This window comes from Carassius carassius, chromosome 17 (genome assembly GCF_963082965.1).
Source record: "Carassius carassius chromosome 17, fCarCar2.1, whole genome shotgun sequence".
Lineage (NCBI taxonomy): Eukaryota > Metazoa > Chordata > Actinopteri > Cypriniformes > Cyprinidae > Carassius > Carassius carassius.
Window position 1 is genome coordinate 19738842 of NC_081771.1, and position 12590 is coordinate 19751431.

At 38.6% G+C, this 12590-nt stretch overlaps 1 long non-coding RNA gene across 1 annotated transcript in view; it reads left to right on the plus strand.

Moving 5' to 3' along the window:
- Positions 1–2742: 2742 nt before the first annotated feature.
- Positions 2743–12590, plus strand: part of LOC132161292 (uncharacterized) — a 329747-nt gene continuing 319899 nt past the window's right edge. Inside the window, exon 1 of the long non-coding RNA XR_009438114.1 lies at positions 2743–2831. This is a non-coding gene — a long non-coding RNA (uncharacterized LOC132161292). The remainder of the gene's footprint in view (positions 2832–12590) is intronic.

Here is a 12590-nt window from a genome sequence, read left to right on the forward strand (position 1 = left end):
AGATGTTCCTCTATGTCCAGAAACGCTCTCTCATAAACATCTGGATAAAACCAGACCACTGTTTGTCTTTCTGACCCTCACTCAGACATATTCTTTTGGTATAATATGACATAAACATTTTAATAAATGATGCAAGAGACAGAAATTCACAGAATAGCATGTACCGGAACAAAATAAATACTTCTTGTCACTTGTCTTGTCAACAGTTGTTACTTTTGTCCCGACAGGAACTCCTGGCATTTAAACCTGATTTACTTTTATACTAAAAAACTTTGATAATGCAAACTTTAGGATGTGTTAAAGCATTAAATAACCTGTAGATTGATCTTTACTGTGACACATGAAACAAAAAAAACAACACAACTAATAAAAAAAAATTACCGCTTCAATAATTTACTTTTTGTACTCGAAAACAGTTTTATGGACCTAACTGCGGGAAATGATGAGGAAATCACGTGATATTTCTCAGCTCCATCAAGGATTGAATGCTGAATATACTGTCATAGCTGGGAATGCAAATGCAGTAATAGGCTCTGAGAAAATCGCTTTGTTACTTTCGTCCCACGTTACTTTCGACCCCGCTCTCCCCTACTATATTATGGTTTTACATACGACCATCATTTGTTATTAAATATTGGCGCCATTTCCCCCCAAAAAAACACAAAATGTAGCCTATTTATAAAGTAGGCTATAGCCTATATACAATAAAACTGAATAACAATTATGTTGATTGCAAGTTAAGCTACATGCGGCTGTCAATGTGTATTAACTTGATGTTAAAAAATATAAGGAGACTTGCGTTAGCATATTTCTTATTATTTGTTTTAATGAACTCTAATAAGTCGGCAATAGGCCAATAGCCTATCACATAAGCTATTGTTTTATTTTCCCTTTACTGTTATCTAGAGGTCACTTTTTATTACTTGGTGTGTACTTTTTTTCTTTCTTTTAAACTTTGTATCCTTTTAGATGTAAAGCGCTTTTAGAATGAACTTTTAAAGGCGTTATATATAAATGTATTATTATTATAATAATTAAAAAGAATATATATATGAGCTGTAATAATAATAGTAATCAACTAAATAAGCAACTGTAAACTACTTGTTCATATGTGTGCTAATGTTTTATTTTTATTTTATATAAATATTGTTATACCACCCTTTCTCCTTACTTCACCAATTGAGGTAAACTACAAAACGTAACTTATTTTTGGTAGATCATAACATCCCTATCTACTAAATGTGCATTCTGCCCAAAATATCCTTAGCACACATCAAGATTTCCCATTAAAAAAAATTACTGGTGATTGTTACCTGTGACACATAGTAAACTGTATTGCACTTTATTTAATAACCTCGTTGCCTCTTTTGACAGCCAATATTAGGCTACAGCCTTAACTTTTTTTTTTATTAACCTTAATTACACTTGATTGTGAACTATAACATAATTTCTCATTTCTGGACATATTTGGACAATATTAGGATCAATAGAATTGAACATCAGTTTGAAAAACAAAGCCATTATCTTATAGCCATTAGATCTTTAGCTTTTTCCATGACTGATATAACTGCCCAAATGCACTGTAAAGGTCAGCTTTCAGGCTGTGAGTTTGTAATAGGATCTTTGTCATTTTGAAAGCAAGTCTAACTGATATTTGTGAATATGAACGTTGTATAAAACTGAAACATAAAGAGATTATAAAATTGTGAATTGTTTTACTGTTAAGAGAAATAAAAGTGAAAATGAATTAAGAATGAATCATGCCAATGCATGCAAATGTAGAAGTCTGTATCAAATCAGATTAAACTGTTGCTGCACCAAATCCAGTTCTGTTCATAGCAAAAGTGAAACATGTATACATAGGGGGTTTGGGCTTTTTAAAAACACCTATAAAATAAAGATGGCAGATATAATTTTTTTTTGTTGGAGGTACTTCTATATGTGCTCTGTTTCCCGGCAAAAAGACAATCCATTTGATATATTTTAGAAGGTTTTAGGGCACCAACAACAAAAATAATTTGACACAGAATAAATAATTGAGAGTATTTGCAGTGGATGACTCCTTGCCATGTACTGGAGACATAATGAATTTCATTATGGTGTACAATACATGAAATGTTTAAAATCTATATATTTTTCAAAATATAAAGGCACGCTTATAATGTTCTGTAATTCAAATTAAAAAAGTGGTCCTCTGGGTTGCACAGAGAAAGAACAAAACCATAACTACAGTGAAAAAAAGACTTAAAGGAATTACTTGATACAATCTTCATAACAGTTTGCACTAACACATTCAAATAAGTTCCACTACTACTGCTCTGTACAGTTTACCTGTCATTGTGTAATTATGTATACTATAAGTAACAAGTTAACTAAATTTAACAAAGAAAATAAGTAACTTTAGCTTGGCCAAAAAAAGTTCAAGTATTTTTTACTTACTTGGCACTACTTTGGTCTTACTCAATGCAGTACTGAATTAAACCATGATTTTGAAGCGTATGTGTTCTAAGCAAATAATACATAAGATATCCTGTAGACACCATATCTGCACAATTACTGTAGCAATGTGGCACTGACCTGAAACACAGAGACTTCAATATTTACACAATGACAATTTACCTCACCACAGAATTTTTTTTTTTTTATCAGTGTAAGCACTGTGGTGAAGTTTAATTTAATATAATAAAATAAGCTAATTTTTCCTGCTAAATATTCTTGTAATTAATGTTCAGTAATGTTGTGGGGAAGTCGTGGCCTAATGCTTAGAGAGTCGGACTCCCAATCGAAGGGTTGTGAGTTCGAGTCTCGGGCTGGCAGGAATTGTGGGTGGGGTGAGTGCACAGATGTACAGTTCTCTCTCCACCTTCAATAGCACGACTTAGGTGCCCTTGAGCAAGGCATCGAACCCCCAACTGCTCCCCGGGCGCCGCAGCATAAATGGCTGCCCACTGCTCCAGGTGTGTGTTCACAGTGTGTGTGTGTGTTCACTGCTCTGTGTGTGTGCACTTCGGATGGGTTAAATGCAGAGCACGAATTCTGAGTATGGGTCACCATACTTGGCTGAATGTCACGTCACTTTCACTTCACTTTTTAAGATTTTATTTCACAGGGCACTTCCATAGCAGAAGACAGGCCCGGATTGGCTAATCGGGAGCACCGGGAAAATTCCCGGTGGGCCGGTATGTTTTTTTTGGCTACGAGGCCCGTTGTTGTCATGGCAATGGGTTGAAATATATATATATATATATATATATATATATATATATATATATAAATATATATATATATATATAATTTTTTTTTTTTTTTTTATCGCAGCCCCACTCTTTTTATTTATTATTTTACCACCGTCCCACTATTTTTTATTTAATATTTTCTCGCAGAGTGCAGCCTGCAAGATAATGATGACATGATTATCTGTTGACTCCCTGGCCCCGCCCTCAACACGTCACCTTGCAAGTTGCTCAAAAAAAATGCGGGGCTGAAAAGTCCAGAATAAATAAGAAGAAAACTTTGTAAACTGACGTGGCCAAATGTTCTAAGCTGAGCACATTCTTCCTCAAAAAAAAAACAAACGGAGGCGATGAGGCCGGTATGTAAGCTAATGTTAAGGTAGTTAGGAGCAGTTCAAGATGCTAGCGACATTGAAAAACAACGTTGTTTGCAAACCACCGCTCGTGTATCAAAATTTTTTCTTGTAGCTCTTCAGCAGCAGCTGCCTCTAGTACAGTTTGCTGCTAACAGTGAAGAGCAAGGCCCAGTAATGTTACCAAGCTCCAGTCATGAGCCCAACACACCAGAATGGGCAGGTAGGATTGTCATTCAGAAGAACTAATAGTAATGAAGAGCCCTGCTCAATGAAAAATGCCTTGAGATAATTAATGATACCTGATGATTCAGCAATACATTAATGAAATCTTATTTTTTATTTTGTTTTATATATTTATTTTTATTAGATTTTTTTTTCTTTATTTCAGTGTTTGGATATTTATGAATACTAAATCTTAAAGAAAAGAGATTCTTACACTATCCTGTTATTTACTGTTCTAATAAATCTTCACTGTGAAGCACAACTTAGGCTATTGTTTTTGCACTGAATTGGAAATGATGTTTTTTAAAATACAATGAATTACAAGGTTGTAGGGAATTATATTCTGAGGTTTTAATTACATTATTTTAATATAGTTAGTTGTGAACTAAAGTGGGCCGGTCTAAGGCATGAAACTCCAGGGCTGAAAATGAGTCCCAATCCGGCCGTGGCAGAAGAGACTAAAAAATTGTTTATTGTGCATCTGCTTATTGCACTTTTGACACTCTCTGAAATATGTGTTTATTTCTTTGGATCATTTGCTTATGGAGTCATGGGAATGTACACTCTCACACAGCTGCAAAGTTACATTTGGGGATGGACTGACAAGGATTCATTCATTGCAAGAATTCTGAAGGCAAATTACGACATTTGGGATTTCTGAACTACACATAAACCTGCAGAATGATCTGGGGCCTCATTTATAAAGCGTGCGTACGCACAAAACGGGGCTGGAAACGTACGCCAGTTCCCACGCAAAGGTTGTGATCTATAAAAAACAAACTTGACGGGAGAATGTGCGCACCTTTAAGCAAACTTTGAGCCGTGCGTACGCACATTCTGGAGACAAAGGGAATTGGCGACACCGATGGTGAGGTCGTGAACTGAAGTTAGATTGTAGAAAATAAATGTGAGAAGAACGATTATAAGAATGAATGACATTTAATTTTCACTCCATTTCATACGTTATATCCACATTATCATGAAGATTAAATCCAACAGTGTTATTTGTGCCGATTGTTTTAGGCTATATACATCTAGTAAAATCCAAACGTAATTCAAAATGTATTAAAAGTAAAATAAAATAATAATCAGCGCTGCCTTACAGTCACATTGTCCACAACGGGAGCACAGGAGGACATGGCGCGATACATGTGATAGCCTACAGAATAGCATGAAATACCCTTTTATTAGAGAACTGCAGAACACAGTGTAAAAAGGAAATATTTTCCTTAATGTACATAGCCTATATCATAAAATGTCAAAGTCTGCAAATACAGTCATGAAGCACAATCGCTACTCATCATCGGTCCTAACTATTACGGTGTTCATTACAAAACCGTCAAGAAGCATGTGTTCACTATAACATTTTCGTCTTAAATTTTCGCCCACAGTTAATTAAGTGATTTTGTCAAGGTGTTAACGATCAGTCTATTTGCTAGAAACATATAAATTCTCCGGTGACCCGGGTATGTAATGCTTCATGATGGCACTCCTGGCACTGTTGGAGGATTACGCTAATGGCAGAATAAGGAGAGAACGAGTTTTCAGGGACCATGATGATTTCCTGGCCCATGATGATGACTGGCTAATAAGCCGATTTAGATTCCCTAGAGCTGTGCTCTTGGATCTATGTGCTGAATTGGGTCCAGTATTAGAGAGGGCAACACGCCGGAACCATGCCATCCCAGTCCAAATACAAGTCCTCACTACTCTGGGGTTCTTGGCAACCGGCTGTTTCCAGCGGGAATTGGCAGACAGGTAAATTAATAATATAAAAAAACTATAAGTAATCCTCAAATTTGTCTCTAAGACCTTTTTGTATATGAAATAATTCTATTGGAATCTATCATCTCACCCTATAGGTCTGGTATATCACAGCCGTCCCTGAGTGCCATAATATCTGTCGTTTTAAATGGTATACTTAATATGGTTAGTCGATACATCAGGTTCCCCTACACTGTGCGAGAACAGGCCGAAATTAAAACGCAATTTGCAGCAATGTCTGGTTTCCCAAATGTAATCGGCGCAATTGACTGCACTCATGTTGCTATAAGGGCACCATCTGAAAATGAATTTGCTTATGTTAATAGAAAGCATGTGCATTCTATTAATGTGCAAATCATATGTGACTCCAACATGACCCTCACAAACATTGTGGCACGCTGGCCTGGTTCAACACATGATTCCTTTATCTTGACACATAGCAGTGTAGGGAACAGACTAAATGCAGGCGCAGTACGTGATGGCTGGCTTCTTGGTGAGTTTAACAATATTAAAAAATAGAAACTGTAACAATTTTGTTTTTAATATAATTATAACCTGCAGGCGACAGTGGCTACCCCCTGAGACGCTGGCTCCTCACCCCATTTTTAAACCCGCAGAGCGCAGAGGAAACTCATTATAACGAGGTCCACTCTCGTGCCCGCGCAGTTGTGGAGCGTGCCATCGGCATCCTGAAATGCAGATGGCGTGCTCTGGATGCCTCGGGTGGCAGACTTTTATACCATCCAGCAAAAGTGTGCAAGATTGTCAGGGCGTGTGGTGTTTTGCACAATATAGCACTGAGAAACGGTATTCCTCTCCCTCCTGATCTCCCTCTACCCCAGCATTACGACCCCGAGCCACAGCCCCCTGGCCGACAAGAGGGATATCAACGAGGTGCAAGAATCCGTGAGGATGTCATGCGGCGTTTGTAAAGACAGACAAAACTCAAGGTTCATGTTTTAACTGCATCTTTTAATGATTGTGCAATTTCTTGCATCACTTCTCTCATCTGCCGTAGCTCATCTGCAACCCTGTTGACAGCGTTTATTGTCTCTCGCTGTAACTGCAGGACTGCGTCAGTGAGTACCCGACCACTTTTGGACGTGCCAGACGCAGAAGGGGCACTGCTTTGAGCCGGACGCTGTGCATCTGCATCTGAGAACCCCTCACCCTGAACCTCCTGTTCATTTACAGCTTCAGACTCCGGAAGGACTGGAGGACAAACAATTGGCAACATTTATCCATTTATCCCCCCACACACTCAAATGTACAGCGTTAATGATTAAAAATCGGTTTAACCTTGCTCCTCTGTGGTTTCAGTCACGTCAGTGTCTCCCTCCTTTTCCGACACAATACCACACACGCTGACCTCCCCAATTATAGCCGCGATTTTGCTGTCCACTGATGTGAGATCAGCTGTACATGGGCCCCCACCAGTTGCAGCCACGCTCTGGCGGTGGGAGGACAGTTTTCTCTTTGCCTCCACCTTGAATGAATGAGAATCTTTATTTCACATATTTTGCATACTGTAAGCACATGTAAATAAAACTTTTTGAAAATCAATATTGCTATTTATTTAGGTATATAGCCTAATAAAACACAAATGTAATATGTTGGTAAAAAAAAAATTTGTATACCTTCAGGTCGGACCATTTTTTCTTTAATTCTGCAACTGTCTGTCCCACTGACACAATTGACGGCAGAAGCAATACTTTGCCACTCGCACTGCTTCTTTTTATTAGTGACCCCACTGCTGTGGCCACCAAATAACACAGTTTTCCGAGCCTCCACCTCCCCTACAAGTGTTTCAATCTCAGTATCTGAGAAATTACGTTTTTTTCCTCTTTTCTCACCTGTCGCCATTATTAAAATTAGGCTAACAGAAATGCACGTTTTCACTTTCTTGGATTAATTAATTGGCGGGTCGCATGCCAGTTTTCCAGGTATATATGGGATTCCACTCTCATTTACATGCTGATCAGCAATCATGAGGTGATTTGCATTGACTATTTATGGTTAAAAATGGGCGTGTACAGGGCGGGATATGAGGCTGGTTCACGTACGCACATCTGCGGGTGATCTGTGATTTATAAAGGGAACATTGCTTACAGGTGTGCGTACGCACGGTTTTATAAATCGGAATATTTTTTGGCGTACGCCATTTTTGGCTTTTGGGCGCACGTAAACTTTTAGTAAAGATCCTACGCATAGTTTTATAAATGAGACCCCTGTTCACTAAACAATGTCCTGGTTTTCCCCTCTCTTCCGGTCTTCTAATCACTTCCATCTTCATCCTGCCTTCTACTTTGAGTGCTCTTGTTTGCCCTCTCTGGTGTTGATCCCTGTGCTCTTGTTTATATTTTCTATGTTCTTTTATTGTATTTTGTAAGTTTGGCAGTTGGATTCATCAAAACAACTTGTGTTTGATGCCTACCAGACAGAAGACTAGATCAACAAAATAAACCCAGCAGTATCTGAGTTCCAACAATCACATGGTGTTTCATTACATGCTTGCAATAATTGTCAATTGTTTTTATTCTTGGGAGTAAATAGAGGCAAAGTCTTAAAGGTCCCATTCTTCGTGATCCCATGTTTTAAACTTTAGTCAGTGTGTAATGTTGTTGTTAGAGTATAAATAATATATGTAAAATTCTAAAGCTCAAAGTTCAATGCCAAGCGAGATATTTTATTTAACAGAATTTGCCTACAAAAAACGACCCGTTTGGACTACATCCCTCTAGTTCCTGCAGTAATGACGTCACTAAAACAGTTCCGCCCACATGAATACTCAAACAGGGGGCGTGGTCTTGTTTCACTCCGACGGAGAAGAGGAAGAGCTGCGTTTGTGTTTGTCGCCATGTCGTCGAAACGCTGTTATTTTCATCTCGGAGTCCAATCACCTTTGTTTGGCCTTCCCAGGGACGCTGTACTTGGAGATTAATGTTTACAATTTATGTTTAACTCGGTTCCCGAAAATTATAATCCAAATGTAAAACTATGTGCAGCACATTTTGCTGAGGACAGCTTTCTCAATCTGAATCAGTTTAATGCCGGATTCGCACAAAGATTATTCCTGAAAGATGGAGCAGTTCCCTCTTTGTCTGGAGAAGGCGTTGTTTATGGACGACAACCGGTAAGTGTATTTTATTATTTAAGTTGGTGCGTTTAACAGTTTCTGTAACTTATTACACAAAGGGCAACGCTGTTTAGCTTTGATAACTAGATGTTAGGGCTGAGCAAAAAAAATTGAATGCGATTTTCATGCGCATCTCGTCAGTAAAAACGCTCCTGTGATTATATGTACATCTCCAGCACATGCTCCTGCCCACTTGCTTCTCAAAACTACTCCAAATCTAGCCCAGTCCCGTTTCCAGGAGGGCCACGTGCACTAAGCTGCTGTCGAATCACAACACAGGAACCGCTGGCACAATCACAACTCGTTACGTATTTCTGAAGGAGGGACTTTATAGAACAAGGAATCAGCCCGTTTTTATGACAGTGAAAACAGCGGTATACAGATAGGTGAATTGTGTGAAAAATACTGTGTTTTTTTACACACGAAACATGAACACATATTATATTGCACACTGTAAACACAATCAAAGCTTCAAAAAAGCATGAAAAAAGGGACCTTTAAAATAACCCACATAGCATTTTTTTTCTCTAGCCCAGCTCACGCCCACAAAACCGCCTTTTGCTTGGCCCGCATACCACAATGAATGAAGTCTCAGCTAAGTTAATTACCCATAATTGGCCCTAATTTGAGCCAGACCAAAATTATGACTTCCACATTTCAGCCTCAACAATACCATAGCCAAGTCACTCACACACCCTTCCAAGATGAATAGTCACAACAAGACAGTATTCTTAACAAATATTTAATTGTGTTGAGCATCAAAGCATTGGCATCTGACATTTTTCAGTTTTACAAACAACTCTCTAAAATGAAAATCTGTCAGTTCAGCAAAAACAAATGAAAACAAAAAGTGCCGTTTTTTCGTTCATGACGTGGTAATTTAAATGTAACTTGTTCATCCATGTTTCTGGTCATCAGGTTTCATTGCTTTGGCTAATGCTTGAACATCCATGTTTCTGGTCACAAGCAAGATTTACTCACTTGAACATCCAAGTTTATGGCCAGGAACAATATTCACTTAACATAGAACACTAGAAAATCTTTCTAGTCATCAAGTTTCACTTCACATAACACTTGAACGTCCACATTTATGGTGAGGAACAAGTAGCACTCTTCAAATGACTAGTCATATGAAAATGCAAGCACATTTGCATGGTGTGTAATTAACTTATGCAGCGTCAGGTAATATGGCTATGGAATAAAATGCAATATTACAAAAAAAAAAAACCTGAACTCATGACCTTTGAGCAAACATTCTGTTTTGTCTCTTCCTATCTACCTGTATTCCTGTTTTAATTATTGTTTCTTCCTACTCCCAACCCCTCATCGTTTGAATTGTCTGTAATAGCTTTTTGTCAGCTACGAAATCTGACTGTCTACTATAGTTGAAAGATAATTTTACAAATCCCAGGAACACACTACCACTTTCCCTTGTAGTATATGTTTTTTCCATCTATTTTCAAGTTTCAGCTTAAAATGACTTTATTATGTATTATAAATCAATTGTACTTGAGATGTTGTTTATTTTTACTTTTTTTTTAATCAGTATATGTTTTTGTTATGCAACCTTGAGCTTGTGTTGAGGCAAATACATAAAACGTTCTCTCCCTCCTTTACTTTCTTAATCTCTTATAGAGTTCATTTACTAAAATACTCTGGTTCCAAATTATTTTTTTCCCATTCATGTTTTAAGCATTTAAGTAAAGAGACAGAAACAGAGAGAGAGAGAGATAGAGAGAGAGAGCCTTTCTTGTGGTCAAACTCCTCACCGAACTTTGATTTGAAGGAAAAACATTTTTGAAAACTGGACAAAAAGACAAAACTGTGTACTTAAAACCTTTAGAAAAAGAACTGGAACCCCAGGAAAGCAGTACATAATCAAATTAAAAACAGCATGACAGTGTAGTTTTTCACAAAGGAATCCACTTTCAAACTATTATAAAAAATAATAATAATAAATAATGCAAGCTGATTGCTTAGGTAGAACCGACTACAATCGATTAACAAACTTGTAGCTCTTGTAGTCTGTCTTTACAGGTTTACAAAATGGAGTTCAAATTTACTGTACACTGTAGTCCATCTGCTCTCTCATTTTCCTCCATCAAAACAAACATTTAACTCCAAATTGTACTCCACCTCCCCCTCCCTAAGTTGCACATAGTCAATCAATTCGCTGTTTTATTGCCTTTCTTCTGAAATTGCTTCTATCATTGTACTTCCATACCGTGACTTTTCAGAAGCCTTTTGTTCTTCCTCTTAAAAAAAAATAAAAATACAGATTAATGTTTTAATAGACTATAATGAAATACCAGGAATAAAATAAGCTTTTTTCAGCCACTGCTTGCATTCTGGAACAAAAGTCTGAAACAATACAGTTGTAACTGCAAAAGCAAACTAGCTGTAACACTGAAATGATAAGTAGTGTGATGATTAATTAAAACCACTAATTAAAAACCATTAATTGTCATTAAAACCACCTTTGATTTCTGTGTTTTGAATAACTCAAAATAAATACTACTAGATGTAATCACAAAATAAGCACAATCACATTCAAGTTATCAAATGAACTGTGCGTGACACTAAAAAGACAGAGAGAGACTGCCATGCAGCCAGCAGCACGTTCCTTCACAGAGCAGATGTGTCAATAACAAAAGCATTTACAAATGCTACACAACGTTGTAACAAGGAGTCAGAGACGTTCGGATCCATATGCAGTACTTTATTAACAGAATGGTCAAACAGGCAATAATCAGACGACAGCGTCAGGTATGTAAGGGGATTTCTAAAATCAGAATCAGTAACAAGCAGAGGTCGGGGCAGGCAGCAGAGAATCACAGTAGGTATAAACAATCCAAGATCAGACATGGAAGGAACAAACACATGGAAAACGCTCGGAAATGCCAGACAGAGCTAAATAAGACTTCGCAATAATTGAGAGTCCAAACACAGTTTATATAGGGCAGTGGTAATGGGGAACACCTTGTTGTGATTAGCCCCCCAAAGGAGCGGCTTCCAGACACTCTAAACAATTTAGGAGGGTAGTGGATTGGAGGCGAAAGAGGGGGAGGGATGGACACAGTTTATATAGGGCAGTGGTAATGGGGAACACCTGGTTGTGATTAGCCCCCCAAAGGAGCGGCTTCCAGACGCTCTAAACAATCTAGGAGGGTAGTGGATTGGAGGCGAAAGAGGGGGAGGGAACCCTAGGAACTGGTTCCAAGAGTCCTGGTGGCCATTGCAGAAGGTACAGAGGAAGCGGCCAATCTCCTGAACCTTCCTCTCTGCCTGCCCATTGGATTGGGGATGGTATCCGGAGGACAGACTGATGGCCACACCTAGGAGTGAGTGAAATGATTTCCATACCCGGGAGATGAACTGGGGACCTCTATCGGAGACGATGTCTTCTGGAATGCCGAAGTATCTGAAGACATGGTTAAACATTAACTCGGCCGTTTCCATGGCCGTGGGCAGACCTTTCAGAGGGAGAAGATGACATGATTTAGAAAATCTGTCAACAATGACTAGGATGCAGGTATTATTGTCGGAAGGAGGAAAATCAGTGATAAAGTCCACCCTTAGGTGTGACCACGGGCCATTAGGGACGGGCAGAGGCCGTCAATGCCTCCAGCCAATGCCTCTATTCCTCCAGGGCCAACTTGATGGCCAGCAGCTCACGGTTGCCGATGTCGTAATTCACCTCCGCCGGTTGAGCTTCCGAGAGAAGAAGGCACATGGGTGGAGGTGACTGGGATTCGGAGATGAAGTTGCCGGCTGTTACGGAATACAAGGACAGGAGGCTGTGGGTAACAGAAACACAGTTTATTGAGGCACAAGAATGTATTGGGTGCCTTCTTTAACCCAGTGTCATATCTGCCATAT